Source organism: Balearica regulorum, chromosome 3 (genome assembly GCF_011004875.1).
Source record: "Balearica regulorum gibbericeps isolate bBalReg1 chromosome 3, bBalReg1.pri, whole genome shotgun sequence".
Taxonomy (NCBI): domain Eukaryota; kingdom Metazoa; phylum Chordata; class Aves; order Gruiformes; family Gruidae; genus Balearica; species Balearica regulorum.
In genome coordinates, this window is record NC_046186.1 from 78,578,538 (window position 1) to 78,595,531 (window position 16,994).

A 16,994-nucleotide genomic window follows, 5' to 3' on the forward strand; every position below is an offset into this window, starting at 1 on the left:
CATAGCATTAGTTAATACTATGCTATTTATTATTCCGCTTAGTATTTCCATTGTCTTTGCACAGAAAAAAAAAATCAATTAAACTGATTTACTATGTACTTATATCAAAAGGAGATCAGCATTGTGCCCAAAATATGTCAGAAGTGTAAAGCCCTGGTGTACTTGTTCGTATGGCTATCTTTACTTGCAGCAGAAGTCCCGTCGCGGTTTAGCCCCAGCTGGTAATGAAGCACCATGCAGCCACTCACTCACCCCTCCCCCTCCAAGGGGATGGGGAGAAGAATGGAAAAAAAACCACCTCGTGGGTTGAGATAAAGACAATTTAATAGGATAACAAAGAACGATAATAATAATAATAATTACAACAACTCAACAATAGCAATAGCAATAACAATAACAATAACAGAAGTGATGCACAAATGCAATTGCCCGCCACCTGTGGAAGAAAAAAACTCATGCCTAGGCTGTTTCTGAGCAGCAAATCTGCCCCCCGGCTAGCTCCCCAGTTCTGTACGGAGCCTGACGTTCTGTGGCAGGGAATGTCCCTTTGGCCGGTCTGGGACAGTGTCCTGGCTGTGCTCTCCCAACTCCTTGTGCACCTGGCAGGGCGTGGGAAGCTGAAAAGTCCTTGACTTAGTGTAGGCACTACAACTACCTAGTAACAACTAAAACTTCAGTGTCTGTAGGGTGATTCACCTGAGTGAGTGCAGAAGATTTTGTGGAAACAGGGCCTTGGTATGCAGCAGCAAGGGAACGAAAAATCATCCTCTCGCCACAAACAATGCAGTCCATACAGAGTACTAAATCCTTGGAAAGGAAACGGAAATTATGTGGCGCATCCCAAAGCCTTTTGATTTACTGTAGATTTCACTATAACACAGAAAACACAGGGATTAGTGTGACCTTACACACCTCCATAAAATGAAGGTTATCTTTGCCCATGCCCAGCCGAAAGCTGAGAGGAGGATGGCAATGACTCTGGCGAGGTATTTCAGAGAAAGCTGTTGGAGAAACAGCAGATCAAAACCACAGAAGAACAGGCAAAACCAGAATGTGTATTCTGTTCAAGACACATCCAAAATAATAAAAAAAAAAATTAAAATATTTTGCATCTTGATCCAAAATCCAAAAACTTTTGGATCCCCAAACCAAGCCCAAGATCGACTGAAGACTTGTCGGTTGGTTCAATGACATTCTTGTAAACGCTATAAACCATAGCCCTCGTTGTGCGGCCTGAAAGGCCGGGGTCCCCCGTCCATAGCAGGGGAGGCAGCTGACCCCTGGGCAGGGAGGGTACCTGCCAGTAGGTCAGCACAAGCTGTCAGCCTTGAGAGGAGGTGTAAGGGCTGACCTACCTTACAGATGGGGACAAGTCCTCAGACAATTGAAATGGTCATTGGTTTCTGTGCTTCATGTACAGCTAATACCAAATGAAGGGTTGTGCAATCTGTTAAATAAAGATGATTTTCCTGTTACGGGGCAACTTATGCATGCCCTGTCTTCAGAGGTCAATGCTGAATTGGGGGAGAAGAGATAAGAGAGGATTTTGAGTGTTTGGAAATGTAAGGGATTATGTTGGACTTTGAATTTCAGTTTCCTAGGCGTATCTTTGAAACTTGGATCTCAACGTAGGTAAAAAAATAAGTACGTTTAATGTATTCTAGGAACTGATTTTGTTTTCATGGAGCTGCATTTGGTCCCTCCTGAGATGAAATGGGTATTTGTCCTGGCATGGGAGAATCTCAGAAGCTGTCTGTTCTGGGCATGGCAAGCCCGAAGGGCCCCTGGGCGACCTCAGGATCCTGGCTGACACCAGCCTCTGAGTTTTGAGAGGTCTTTGGCCTCAGCTTCCCATTTGGCAGCTGGGTAAGTCAAGCAGTACTGCTCTTGGGACAGCAAACGCACAGAGCCTGGTTCCTGTAAGCCGATTCCTGGTTCATCCTCAGATGACGAGCTCCCAGCAAAGCAGATTACACAATGTCCGGTTTAGGGAGGTCTGTATATGCTGTATAGATCTCAACATCCTTGGACATTGTGTTTTGATGAAGTATACATTTTAGGTGCTTAACAGGGAATGAGAAAGAAAGGGATAATCCGCCTCTATTGAAAAGACAAAAGGGGAAATGTGGGAAGTATTCCAGGCCTCTACTACAAAAATACCTTAATGTATTAGTCATCTGAGTGATTGCAACATGTTCTGACAGTTCTGATGCCAAATCTGTGACTGAAATACCGAGGGAAGCCAGGTGTCAATAGTCTTTCTAGCAATGAGTGACACCCCAGATATATTCTTTGAAAAAGCCCTTTTTTCTGTTAGATAGCTTGGGGTCCAAACATTTACAAGCCCAAACTCTGAGTCTACCTACGCTCCGGGAAGCATTTGTGGGTGTGACAGCACCTGCATTTCTAGACTGGTACAGAAAGCCTCAGCCTTGGTGTTGTGAAAGTAAACATGTGGGTGCTTTCACTCAGAGCAACTTCACAGAAATAAGAAGTTTCCTTAGTGCTGTGGGCAGATGTGACCCACCTGTGGAGCTGGGACTGTGTTACATGAAGTAGTTCATGCCTTCAAACAACTGGTCTGCTCTGGGGAAATGGAGAAATAATTTTCCCATTAAATCTGTTCCTGCCTAGTGTATTTCAGATATTTAGCGCTCAGATTTCTTCTCTTGTGCTATGGACAGATACTGAAGAAAAATAGAGGTATGAGGCAACTGAATATCACCCTTCACATACATTTCTCAAAGTATATTGCAAAGGTGAGAAAATGCTCCTTTCTCCTGCTCTCACCAATGTAAGGCGTATAAAGCCAGGACAGATGTTCTGCAGGTGGCTAAAGAGAGTGATGGGAGAGGTGGGAATAGGGTCCCCATGTTCTCTGTGTCCAGGGGTGTTCCAGGCTCAGGGGAGCAGGAGAGGGCTGACAAATGAGATGGAGACAGCACTGTAGTCATGGACTCTCAGCTTGCTCCCCTCCTAAGTGTCAGAGTCCTGTTCTGTGCCAAAGAAGGGAACTTTGGAAAGAGCACCAAAGCACATTACTTTATGAGGAGAAGTGATCATAAATATCTCTTTAGTGGAAGACATGGTTCTTGCTTAGAGCCATCTGAATTATCAGAGGGTTTAGTGCTCACTACATTGGATTTTTACTTCTTTTTAGCAGTTCAGGTTGTCAATAAAGCACTTAAGTATATACAGATATGCTGAGTGTGGGGTACTGTAGGTGTTAAACCAGAAAGGACCATGAAATCTCCTGGGTTTGACTTCCTCCCTGTTAGAGGCTCCTAAGCTTCATGCAGTTACTTATGTACTGATTTCAGTAACTGCTGCTTGGCTAACGCAAGCTTAATCCTGATTTGAGGATGTCAAAGATGCAGGAGTCACCATTTCCTTTGAGGGTTTACTCCATGAGCTTGTCTCATATTGGAGGGACTAGGGATGAGCCTGGTAAGAGGAAGAACTGAAAATAAGGTTTATTTATACCTTTGAAACTGCATAGCTTTATGTTTGGCCATTCAGTCTAGAGGTTTGCTAGCTGCTTGTTTATCCTGGGAAAATAATTTCTGTATACTTTGTCAAGTCATTTCTTGATGTTTGCCCTTTATCTTGACTTTCTTGTCCTAAGGAGTCTGAGCTTCTTCATTCTCCCACTGTAACACATTTCCTCTGGCTGATGGAAAACTTTTCTGGCTCCTTTCTGCCTTTCTTTCCATTTTCAAGTGTATTTTTAAAAAATTAGATAACAGATTTGTCTGCAGTATTCACCATTGATCTTGCCAGTCTCACATACTCTGATAAAATTGTTCATCTGCTCACTCCTCCTCTGTTCAGATACTCCTCTTTTCTTGTACAGGGTCAAGAATCATGGAAATGAAAGTGAAAATTCCTTTTTTCTAGTTCCAAATATAGCTAATTGTTTGGAATAATGTGGTGTGGATTTCTCAAAGAAGAAAATGAAAATATCTAAATAGGTAAAGGAAACAAGACAAGAGCCTGAAAATAGCCAACTGTTCTAGAATAGCTCTGAGAATAGCTCATTTCCTATACCTCTAAACCTATTCTTAGGCTAGTCATTTATGGGATGAACTCTTAATGTACTTCTCTCGACAATGTCTCAGTTAAGGAGGTCTAAGTGAAGTTGGGATAAAACACAGTCTGGCCCAGTTGCAGCTCGGTGCTTTCTGTGTCTGCATCTCTGTTGGGATTTATACTCATGTGCATATCACTGCACAGCTGCTGGCTGTTCCAAGTATCCAGTCTTTCATCTTCTCACTGATCTGTGAAGAACATGGGTAGAGCTTTTCTCTTCACTTGGAGGAGATGTTGAGCCATGAATGTGTCTGTATTGCTAATTTTACAATGACTTCACATAAAACTAAACATTATTGTTTTATCACACTGACAGTGATCCACCTTTATTACTCTTCTACAACAAAGGACTCCAGTTTAGGATCGGAAACAACAGCTACAAGCAGATGTTTGAAGATGTATTTTCAAAAAGTTGGATTTCCTCAGCCTGAAAATGAGACCAGCCAAACTGATATTGATCAGCCAACTTTCCAGTAGAAATTTTGGACAACCCTTGAGATTCTGGCAACTTCTTTGAGGTGCTCAAAGAGAAGTAGAGCTCTTCTGAATATCTAGCCAAAAAACACAAGAGGCAATGAAGCAGAGGATTTCATTAATTAAATAATTAAAATAAAAATTAAAAGTGGGGTAAAACAAAGCTGATTTATGAAAAAACACCAGAAGAAGGCAAAATTCTAGAGTCTGAAATTGAGTTCATAGCCAGTTATAAATTTTTACATTTATAACAGACCAGTGGATTTTTTATAAAAGGCCAGTGGACCATCCCTGCTCCCACTGCAGTCAATGCAAAAGACCTCAGGGAAAAGCAGGACTGGAATTTCTTTAATTACCCATTTTTATATTTATAGATATATATACACACACATATATAGCCTGGGCAAAACACAGTTACAATAAAAGTCAAATTGATCACAGAATTCTAGCCATTTTTTCTTGTCCCCCAATCTTATTGATTCTTAGTGGACTCCGTAGCTGTTATTTCTCTAGAGCAGGAGAATGAGGGCTATGAGCCAAACAGGCTATTATTTATTACAATCTGTAGTGGGAGTGATGGCAGCTGTTGATGGTAGTTTTTCATTAACAGTTAAGTAAAGCCAATAAATGTTGTAATGCACTGTGCAATGGCAGATGGTGAGCTACAGAAAGAGTTTCTACCTCACCCAGTGCTCCATGTTCATCTCCTCTTTGAAATACCATCTAAATAGAAGAGTTTTAAACAGGACCACTTGTTCATCTACCTTATTCCCAAATAACTTTTATGTGTCTGGAAATGTAGTCCAAATACAAACTTCTAGGATAAAGCTGACTGCTTGCCACCAAAAGGAGGAGAAAAATATCCCTTTCCACTGACAACTAGGCTCCTACCTACAAGCACAGTTTCTAGCCTGTCTTAGGCTCTTTTTCTTTGCAGAATTGAGTGGATGCCTAGGTCTGGAATAAAGCACCATCCCATGCTGAAGCTCAAACTTTTACAGCTTTCTTTTCCAGAATCGGTAGTGTAGGTTAGGATAGAAATGCTCTTTCCACGCTGTTCTTTATGTCCCACTTGGCATTTCTCTTGGAAACTTCCTCATTTTCCTGGTGAATTATCTTTATGCTCAGATTATATCATAAGCAAAAGGTGGCCTCATGCAGAGAAGCGTAAGCCTGACTGTTTGAAATGGAATAATCTCAAGGAGAAAAGCAATATTTGGTTCTTGAATTTCAGTGATATTGGCCTCTAGGAGAACTTTTCTTTTTCTACCAGCATCTGCTTCTACAAGGTCTATGATCACTGGCAGAAAGTTCTTGCTGGTACCAGCAACTGCATTACTTTGGATACTGCCATGTTTACTATAGCACAGGATCTAGAGTTATGTTGTAAGTAGTTTCCCAGGCATTTTGTAGTGTCTTGCATATCTAATGATGGTAATGCACTTCTAGCATTGTCATTTTTATATTGAAGAGAAAAGAATATAAATAATGAATTGGACCAGGGTACTAAACCTTTAAGTAGTTCCCGAGTCTGCTAGTGGTCCCTGCTGTATTCTGAGTCAGGAGCTAGTGAAAACAGCAGTGCATGTATAGGCCGTCCCTGCCAGTAAATAGACTATTTGATGCCTGAAGCATCAGTGCAGTTTCTGTATGTTGTTGCTGTTATATAGTGAGAATGATGCAGCACCATATTTCCAAGTGAATGCACAAACTTCACGAGTCATAGCTATGTTCTGAAGGGAGGGATGCAAACTCATGTTTGGTTTATCTGTACTGCAACACCTGCAAAGTTAAAGCAAAACAATCAAAAATATAAAATCAAAGTCTGGTAAATTGATATGTTGATGCCCATATATGAAAAAGTAACCTAGTGCTGAAAAGTAAAATTACTGTAGTTTAATCCATGTGCTCCAAGAAAGCTGCTACTCCGAGAGTGGCTGGTAACAGCAGGTGTATTTCCCATGTCCCAGCTGCTTCATTGCTCTTGTTTGGTGAGATCATACCATTTATAGAAAAATCACTATAAACAGCGATCCAGCCAAAAGGCATTGCATAGACTCTGCAATACAGCAAACATCTCTCAGCAGGATCATTAGTGCAAAAGGTGCAGTTAGATGTACGATGCTGTAACTGGCATTCTGCCTGGAGGATTAAACCAAAAATGTTCTGCTCTCCCTCAGTCTCTTGCTGCAATAGAGCAGCTGCTCGTAATGAAGCTAGCGTACAAGCTGGAAATACATGTGCCACTATGTTGTATGCTGCTTCTCCTTCATCCAGGCACTGGGAAGGGGTATTTGTGAGCTCTTTGCATACACCCATTTCCACCCTTAAACCATTAAACATAAACTGTGGCACTTTGTGTATCTATGAAATGGGAGTTTTCCAGGGCTGTTAGGAAAAATAATCAGTAGCAAAACATTTAATGATGACATTTTTAAGACTAAATAATGAAAACAAATCAGCATTTTTCTCATTAGGTGAACCTGTGGAAGCCCTTGTGGATACAGATTGGATCTGCACAATCTACAAAGGACACGTTGATCTAGTTGTGACTCTTTTAGGTACTGAGAAGAACATGCAGAGCCAAAACCTTATTTTTGCATGACACTATGGTCTGTTACAAAGTGAAGGGACATCAATGTCATGGAAACTTCATTGTTGCTCCCAGCTGATGAAATCCTCTTTATCACCAGCATTCTTGATATACCTCTTTTCACAAAAAGAACATAAACTGCACTTATTTATTGTTTTCTATGAGGAAAGTCAATGAGAAAACAGAAGAGAGTTTTCCATGGGGGAGACTGCAATGAATAGTTTTCCTCCCAAGTGGTTGCAGCAACACTGAGAGCAGAATGGTGCATGCCTTTGAATGCAATTACAAACAAAATGTCTGCAATCCTAAATCAAAAGGGACCACACACAAATGCTTAAAACATCTCTTCGGGAGCTACCTATGCTGTGTGGGTAAATGGTTACGAGCATCTGCATTCAAACAGATCAGGAGAACTGTAACTGCAGCCCAGGACATTATAGAGGTGGCTCTGATCCATAGCACTCGGACCTAGACTGGAAATGAGTCCCAGGCTGCAGGAGGTCCCCCTCTTTGATTCAGGTCTAGACCTCTCTCTCTTTTTAAATTTAAGAAACACTGGCAGTCCTATTAATTTACAATAGAATTACATGTTCATCTCCTATCTAAATAACTTGTTATGATTGGCATTGGTGGAATGGACCTTAAGGAACGATTACCCTCCTCTAGGCGGCATTGCTTCCGTCTCCTGCGGAGATCATGGTCTCCTCCCCTCTGGCAACTTCTCAGTTAAATCTGGAAATTAGCGCTGGACACCCTCAGCAGGTTTAGGAGCTCTCCCCAGCCTCTGCCGAGTGTCCAGCCCCGTGCCAGAGGAACAGCACACATCCGACCAGGTGTGTGAAGCCAGTAGATGCTACAATCTCTGCCAGGGCAGCCATCCGCTCGCAGCCTACGGACACGGAAGGAGGTGTGCTGGTCTGAGCCCTCGGCAGAGCTCTCGGATTATAAAGCGCCCCGGCACAATTCCTCTTCGGTGGCTTTTGATTTGGCTTGGAGTGATGGGGGAAGGGGAAGGGGCTGTCTTGCTTTTTGTTTCCTCAGCTGGGGACTTCCAGCATGTCATTTTCTTCTGCGCATCTTAAGTCTCCAATCAGGGGCAATTATGATAGCACATTATGTAAATATTAAAGACAATTGCAGAGCTTTAATTAAAGCCAACTTTGTTTCTTTTCCCCCTCCCTCCCTCACTCCTCTCGATTTAGTCGGGAACACAATAAACTTAATCAGCTGCCCCAAATTATGCATGCATTAGCCCGTGAGATTCAGCAAGGCCAGGCTTCTCAAGGACAAAGAAATATACTGAGCTCCAGCATCTCACTTTGTTTTCTCCAGCCATCTTTTGTGGTGTGTCATGGGAAAAATTCTAATGAGTCTCTCCATGCTGCTGGAGGAATTCCTGTCAGGCGCAAGCGAGTTGCTGTCTCTATTTTCCAGATACAAATTTTCTGTTACCCTGTCCTCTTGCAAAGAAGGAAAGTTGCATCAGGATAGACTGGACTGGCAATGGCTGATCATAATCTATAACAGTTTTGCTTTTCTGGAGTTGATTTTCCTCCCTTCTCACACAACTTTAAGCTTTTTGGCACTGCAGCACACTGACGAACACATGTTAGTTTGCATATATAAAATAGTTTCTCTGCGTCTACTTTCATTGTGCATGGATTTGATTGTGCTTGTCACATAGTATTTTTTTTTAAATCTGCTATAAATCTGAGGATGTGATATGAAGTCTTCTGCTTCTAGGGAAATTTCTGGCACAGTGGAGATGAAGAAGAATTTGCTAACCCTCCCTCCTTGTAAGTCTTCCAGCTAGCAAAATTGATTAAATTAACAAAGCTTCAGGAGGGAGATAGATAGATACACACTGTCCTTCTGACTTATCTTTAGGAGGGGAGGTTGCAGGCCGACCGGTCTTTTTTATTTTTTTTTTTTTTTTTTTTCCCCCCTTATCTCTCTGCTGTGGGTTTAGAGACAAAATGGTTTTCATCTCCAGGTCTGGGTTCTTTCTGCTGCGACCCATGGGGTTCTGCTTTGTGCTCCCTGACTGTTTCAAATGCAAGTGTGCTTCAGATTAGCCTGGTTCTGTGGCTCTAGACAAACGAATTGTTTCCTGACACTGGCGTTCTGGATCAGCAGTGTGCCCGCACGCGTGCACACGTGGGGAGGAGGAGGAGGAATAAGGAGGGGATGAGGAGAGGGGGCAGCTGTGGGATGTGGCGGTGCCATCCCACCGGAGCAGCGGCTGGGCTGCCAGAGCCACCTGGAAGCACGAGCTGGTGCTTGGGTGCTGTGCGTATGTCCCCGAGCTCGGCCATCATTTTGAACTTACGCTGCATGGTAGTGGAAGGAAGCTGCTTTGACCAAATGGTTGTGGGTGTTCTTGTTTGCTCATTGACAGAATAATAACTTGCTGCTCTTTGTATTAGGGAAAGAACCCTGAAAATGCAGCCTTCTGGGAATATTTGTCCTTATTTATATCAGTGCGGCAGTCTCGATTTAAGACAAAACAAAAATAGAAATTTCTCCTGGTCTCTGGCTGGCTTGCTCACCAGCGTGCCACACATAGTTTAACAGTAGACAGGCTCAGTGTGTCCCCGATGTGGGAAATCACCAAGAGGAAATGAGGCTGTAATCTGAAGCATGACATCATCCCATCTACCGAACCAGCACCCATGCTTAATTTCTCCAATCAAAGACAGATATTGACATATCTAAACTGAAGCCATTTGCCATGATAAGAATTACATCTATACCATTTAACACCTTCCCTGAGACATTATCCACCGTTATTGTAGAAAATAAATACCTTGGGTTCGGTTTGGACTTTGTGTGCTGCCATGAGGAAGCAGTTCCTATAGTGCAGCCATCTCTGCCCGTGGATGTTGAAGGTGGGAATGTGCCTCCTCTGAAGTGCAGGGAACCGTCCCAGAGCAGGACCCTTGCAAGGGGCCATGTCAAGAAGGGAGTACAGCTCTGGAGAGGCACAAGGCAGAAAGGAAAAAGAATCTTTGCTTGCCATCTATGCAAACCAGCTTGTGCCCACCAAGGTGAATTCAGAGGGGCTCCCCAGGAAAAGCCCAGAATTTGTTATCCTATTTCTGTTGTACACTACTCAGGTTTTGTTTTCATTGTCAGGAAGGTGTTAATTTTAGTGTAGATTACCTCACTTTTGTTTCCCAAGGTCGGTATCATCTCAGGTATGTCCCACTAGTTTGGGACACAATGCTTTCTTTATTTACCTACCTAACAACAAAATCTACAGGAGCTTAGGTTCTATAGGGGTATTAAGTAGTGTAGATGTGGCTTACTAATTATTTCTTGCTAACACTACTGGTTTTTCTAGTGAAGATGCAATCTTAGGGTTTTTTTACTGCCTCAACTATGCAAGAATATACTATGAATATACTAATTACTGACAGCCAATGGATTTATTCTTTTAGCTGTGGTGTAGTGAATTTTAGCTGTGCTTTAAGTCCCAATTTTCTGAGCACATAAAAATCTCTGTTCATTTGGGTAGGTGTTCCCCTTCCTTTGCTATAATATACCAAGGTATATTACATTTCTCAGCAGAAAATGCTGGTAAATGAGAACAAGCGGGAAAGTGAATTTTCAATCAGAAGAAGAGAGTTGAACTATTAAAATTAGTAAGACTAAGATGATTTTAAACATGCGGTGAGTAGGAAATTTTGTATTAATTTACCTGATAAGTGTCTTTCTTCCTCTTAAGCCTAGAACAAAGAAGAATACAACAGCTACTAAGTCTTTTCACAGTCTCGTCTCTAGGTTTTAAGGATATGCCATTCAGCATTTACATTTAATCTTCCATTTCAGAGGAAAGGTACCCTTTGGTGTGGCTGGCTCTCTTCTTTTTATGGAGCAATTTTCAGAATTCGGTTGTAAAGAAGAGAAGGAAAGTCATGCTCAATAATAAAGTTGCAAACATTCTGTCTTTTAGATCTTGGCAACGCCTACTTGCCTGTTGTGTAATGTATTAAACTGTTATTTGTTTGGGGTTTTAATGCTCAGCTCTCACTAGCAGGACTAATGCAATGAAAACCCAAAGGATTTGACTTTGTTGTGATAAGCCAGAGTATCCACTGAAGGAAATGAAATGCATTTGCTGAATCTCTGGACAAAAGTTACCACAATAGCTTTAGCACAGTTTTGTTAAAGAGGCTTATTGAAATAATGCAATGGGGAATTGTCCAGTGTATCGATTGCTGCACAGCTAGAGGGTAAAAGTCCTCTGCATGCTGCTCTTCAATATCCCAGGTGAAGCTAATAGGAAGCAGCTGCCTCACAGGGAGAATGCAATAGTACTGCAGGTGTAAAAGGAGACCAGTGGTCTGAACACATAGGGATATAGAGAAGGAAAAAAATGTTCTCTTATGCGCATAAGAAAGGAAGAAAGAGAACAAGCTGATGTGTGGCAGCTGAATGCCCCAAATCAGTTTAGAGGAAAGACAAAGACAGTTTAGAAAAAAAGCAAGGTAAAGGCCAGGTCTGCCACATACGGTGTTATGCAGAGCGTCACTGAATAGCAAACAATGATGCATCAGGTACAAGTGCAATAAGGTGTATATACAGTTAATGTTACCTTTGATATATGGGTTATGAAATGAGATAACAATCATAAAACATTGTAATGTGTAGAAAAGCCCTCCTGGGTGGAAGGAATAGGGTAGCAGAAGGAATGTAAGAAATGTGTAGCAACATTATTACTGTGATCACAAGGTGTAGGCTAGCTGGTGAGGGAAGAGAGGAACGAGAAAGGAAAATTGTTTGAGGCATTCAAGTAGTTCTTGTTAGGTCCTAACGTCAAGCCATTATGAATCTAGGGCAAGAAGCCCATTTCTTCATCAAGCGCTTCCCCTTGCTGCAACGCACTGGTGAGAAAACTGAAAGTTAGTGGCACTGTCAAGGAGATGAGGAATTGTCTTGCTTTTGTATTTTCATAAAAAAGAAGGCAGGAGACATATCATTAGGAGCTTATTTGGTATAAGTCCTGGAGTACTATTTCTGGTGGGAAAAAAAAAAAAAAGAGTAAAAAAGAGCAAAAGAAGGAGAAGAAAAGAATTCTGCTTCTGAAAGGAAAGAAGTATGGGTTGGAGGTTACATCAGATGCTGGGCTCTCTGACTTCAAGACAGTAGAAGACATGAACTGGCTAGGAGCCAGGTAAGACAACTTGAACAAAAGGCACATTTCCATTGAACCCATAGTTGGGTTTTGCCAAAACTTTGTCAAAATCCAGCTGTCTCTGCAAAACATACTGGTTTGGGAGAAACAGCAAATTTTAACAGCTCCATTTTCCGCATATGCCACACCCCTGGTTATAGTTAGGTTTTAAACCAAAATCTCTCCCTAAATTATCTGATGCTACATCTCAACTCTTCCCATATTGGGACTGCTAGTCCAACTCCATCATCTTCATTCTAAGTTGATAGAATTGCCAATAGTATCATGCCACCAGCCATGGTGAAGCACAGCCTAAAGAGCTTCCCTTTCAAGTGAGCATGAACTTGGAGCTCTGGATTTGGTCTGCCTTTAAGTTAAAGACTTTCTGGTCCTTTTGGACTGTTCATGAATTTGGACCAAGAAAATCCCCAGTGACCTGCTGCAGAGTTTCGGCTTCTTACTACTTTAGGTCTTTTCTGTCTCTGAGATATAAATGCAAATCATAATGGTCTTTCAGATGCATTTGGAGCAGATGTAATACCTGCAGGTTTTGAATTAGTTTTCTTAAGGTCCTGTTGCAGTTATACATTGTGTGCTTCCCCCTTAGGCCACAAACCTTTTTTTTCTTTCTCTATTCCTTCATTTGTCAGTGGTGCAAACTGTAGGACTAAAATAAGTCACCTTTGCACCACATATACTACCTGGCTCTGATCTGCTTCTATATGATTTCTGCAAATGGGATACAAAGGTACAAACATGTGGGCTGTGGTCCACTTGCAGTTGGACCTTGGAGAAAAACCTAAGAACTGACGGCTTTCAGATTTGAAAGAGCATCCCTGGATGACAGCAGGTAGAGATCAAGATTTCTAGGGGGAAGTAACCAATTTGAGCACTCAAATATGTTCATATTTTATATTCTGCAAATATAAACGATCTTTGTAAAGGTAAAGGTGAAATATACTTGTAGGAAACAAATTGAGCACTGAGATTAGCTGTCTTTATACTTTGATACCTCTCCTATTGGACAACTACAACTAGAAGCCTGTGGGCCTCAGAGGCTGCCTTTCCATATCCAGACTTTCATTGTTGGCTAAGCTTTTTAGGTTTCTGATTCACACGTACTGTATATGTATGCTGAGTAATTTAGCCGAACAGTTGGTTCATCAATATTTACATTGGAGACCTTTATAAATAACCCATCAGATTTCCACACACGTTTGCTAAATTTACAGTTGTGACATCTACCACAAGCCCCAAGAGCTTGCCTTTGGAAACAGTTGATGGAGGCAAGTTTCTACACTGCTTGGGAGAAAAAAAACCCAAACAACCTTTATTGGTGTTTACATCTGTAAAATCTGCCTTCAGAATTGCTCCTCTGTGTCACTGCTGTGCTGCATTGTTTTCAATTGTCATTTGGCTATTTGGGATAAATGAAAATGAACTAGTCAATGAAAAGGCTCCCTGGGTTTTAGTGTTGTCAGTAAAAATGAGAAAATTTTCTGCCATTATCACAGAATATCCCTAACCAACACACAGGTTGCTTATCATCATAGAGAATAAATAACATATTGAATTTATTTCATGATTTTACATAAACTGATAAGGAGCTCTTCTTTTCCAAATGATTTGTAGGTGAATGTGATCTGTTAGTATCACTCTCTTTTTTTCTTAATAGGAATTGTTAGTCCGATGCTGCAATGCTTCCTTTGGAAGGGATGCAAAGAGCAGCCCAGGTGTTGAATCTGGAGTGGGTGACCTGAAGGCAGTGGCATTGTGCTACCTGTAGCCAAGCCTTGCTTCTTGGAGTCTTTTCAGTGATGCTGAGTTGAAACTTCCTTTGTGTACTTGCGTGTGTGGTGTAAAATCTTTGCTGTCTTTCTGTCCCGGGGTTGAAACCAATGTGCTAATTCTTGATGACTGCAGTAGCACCTCCTGCTGTGTGCAAAGCTGATCAACCTTGCCTGCCCTTCCTGTCGATTTCTATTTACAGCCTGCTGAGGAACTCAAACATTTACTGTGGAAATGGAGTGGAGGGAGGGGAAAGAAGGGAAGAGCTCCCTAAGAGTGACCCTAACGTGGGGGAACACGTCTCGCTAGACTCTGTGCTGATGCAGAGAAAGGGGTCTTTTTTCTGAATACTCCTCTGAAAACCTAACTTCAGGCACTCAGGTGAGTGCCCTGAGGGAGGCTATTGGAAGGACAGTGTGCCTGGTGGAGTCACAGTGACTTGACAAGCGCTTGTCTTGGTTCATTGAACCTTCACATTGACTGTGTTGCGGGTTGGGTTTTGTAAGCATCACAGCAAGAGGGGGTGGTTTTAAAAAGGGATTAAAGCTCTGTAGACATTTGTACAGGCAACAGGAAGTCTTCACAGGCAACAACCTGAAGAAGAAAGAGAAATGCTGTCTCGGGATATCTGCTTCCTCCCATTGCATCCCTGTGGCTTGCAGAAGGGAGGTACATCACGTATGTGTCGTGAAGCCCAGGTAGCCTTGCACCTTGCCATGGGAAAGGGGTCTTCCGTTTGGGAGACGGAGGAATGGAGCCTCATGACAGGCAGGATCCTCAGGAAAGGGTGAACTTCACCATGATTTGTCTCAATGAGAATTTTGATGAAGTGAGAGTAATGATAACTTTGACATTTTAAGGAACTCTTCTCACCCCGTCAGCATTTCTGCTGACAGCGAAGCCACTTCTCGGAGCAGATATTTTAAACAACAAACACAGTTAGCTTGTTTGGTGCTGTGTGTATCACTGAGGACTTATCTCTTTGGAGGAAAGGATCACACACAACTGGTGTGCACCACAGCAAATAATACTCGGTATCACAGGCAAAAAATGAACTTTCAGCTGAAGTAGCTTTGATCACTGCTGATTGCTATGATGTTAAATGTTGCTTGCCCTAGATTGGGAGCAGCCAACCTTCCAGAGCCTGACAGGCCAGAAAATAAAATGTGTAAAGTCAGAGAATCACAGGTTTTATAAACTACTTGATTTAGCCTTTGGCAGGTATTTTTAGCATAAAAACTAATACAGTTATAGTACCCAGCATCAAATATATCTGACTTACTCTTTTACCAATTTAATAAATGTCTAAACATGCCTTTAGTATATTATATTTTCTTTTCTTGCTAGCATAGCTATGGCTTTTTATATAACAATAATGATGAAATGTTGCACAGAAGCAGGCCAGTTCTGGCCTTGATGACTGCATCTCTACCAGCAAATAAATCAGACCAGGGCCCCTTCTCCAGCCCTGACAGCCTGCAACCATATAGGTAAGCTGTCTTCCTTCCAGAATGAAGTAACCTCACCAATATTGCCTATTGTGAAAAATCTCCAGGCCCAAAACATGCCCTGACATTGCCAGGGACAATTGGCACAGGCCAAAACTGTGCCAATAAGCACACCAACAGTTAAACAGTGGAGATGCTCAGGTGCCGGTGGTTGGATCCATGCCCTGGCCCGTTTCACTTTGCCACTGCAGTTGTAGCTGCTGTGATGTATAGTGCTGTTTATGTTCTGCAGTGATTTTCCAGAGAGGTGGCTTGTGTTCTGCTGTGCACACACATTAAGATTTGCAAAATGCAACACCTTTTTGTGGTGGGCCCATGGTAAATAAGAAAGCCTACAGGAAACTTATACTCCCTTGGCTAGCCATGGAAAAACAGAGCCGTCTCCTCTCTTGCCTTCGCCAACTGGTCCCCAGCCCCTGCAGAGGGCCAGGCACCATCCATCAGCTGGTTGGCAGGTCTTTACACAGCACCGTAACTGCCAGTCCCCGCTTTTCCTCCTCTGCCACACAGACCTTGTTTGCATCTTTTGAGAGGTACAGCAGCTTAACTGAAGAGGTGCTTCAGTTGCTCCTTCCCCCTTGCAAGGCTTCCCTGGCTGCCGTGCCGTGCGGTGGGTGCTGCGTGCCAGCAGCACACAGAGGGACAGGGTGCTGCTGCCCTGCGCAGCCCCATCACCCCACCAGCTGGTCCCAACATGGACTGGTGGCCTGGACAGGAAGACACAGAAAAGGATACCAAAGAACTGTGGATGGCTTGGGAGATATATTTTAGCCAGGCACTGGTTTAGCCTGATTTTTGAATGTTGTATGATATGCAGTGGGGTGTGGAAAGCCAAAAAAGCACAAAGCTCTCTGCCTGCGGAGGACTTTCTCTTGCTGTGTTTATCTAACCTGACCGTTGCCTCCATTCAAATTATTTTCTTCATGTTTTATAGAAACTGCCCAGTAAGGTCTAAGGAACAGCTCAGGGATTTTCTAAAGGATTGATTAGGCACAATCCACATCAGGCTTCAGCAGGCTTAGCTGTTCACTCCAGTCACACCCATTGCAGGGGGGGAAACCCCTTGGCAGTTGTGTGTGGATAGCATTGCAGCAGAAGCTGTGTGAGTGCCTCCGTCGCAAAGGCATCCAAGAGGCTGAAGGATGAGTTTAGCAACTTCTGAAAAACAAACTGATCTTGTAGAAGCCGCAGTCCAACTCCCAGCTTAGAGCCACTGATGAGGATGTGATTTAGAGGGCTGTTTGAGCAGGTACAGAGTAGGTTCTCTGCCAGTTCGAATCTGTATTTCTCTAATGGGTTGGGGAGAAAAGGCACTTCTGCTTTTGACCAAGTTAATGAACTCTCATACTGTGCTGGCTGGAGCAGA

At 42.6% G+C, this 16,994-nt stretch overlaps 1 long non-coding RNA gene across 1 annotated transcript; it reads right to left on the reverse strand.

Moving 5' to 3' along the window:
* Positions 1-4,583: 4,583 nt before the first annotated feature.
* On the reverse strand, positions 4,584-10,988 carry LOC142601290 (uncharacterized). Its single transcript, XR_012834891.1, has 3 exons — positions 10,857-10,988; positions 9,963-10,129; positions 4,584-4,640 (listed from the first exon to the last, which is right to left on the reverse strand). It is a non-coding gene; the product is annotated as an uncharacterized LOC142601290 (long non-coding RNA).
* Between the last annotated feature and the right edge of the window lie 6,006 nt (positions 10,989-16,994).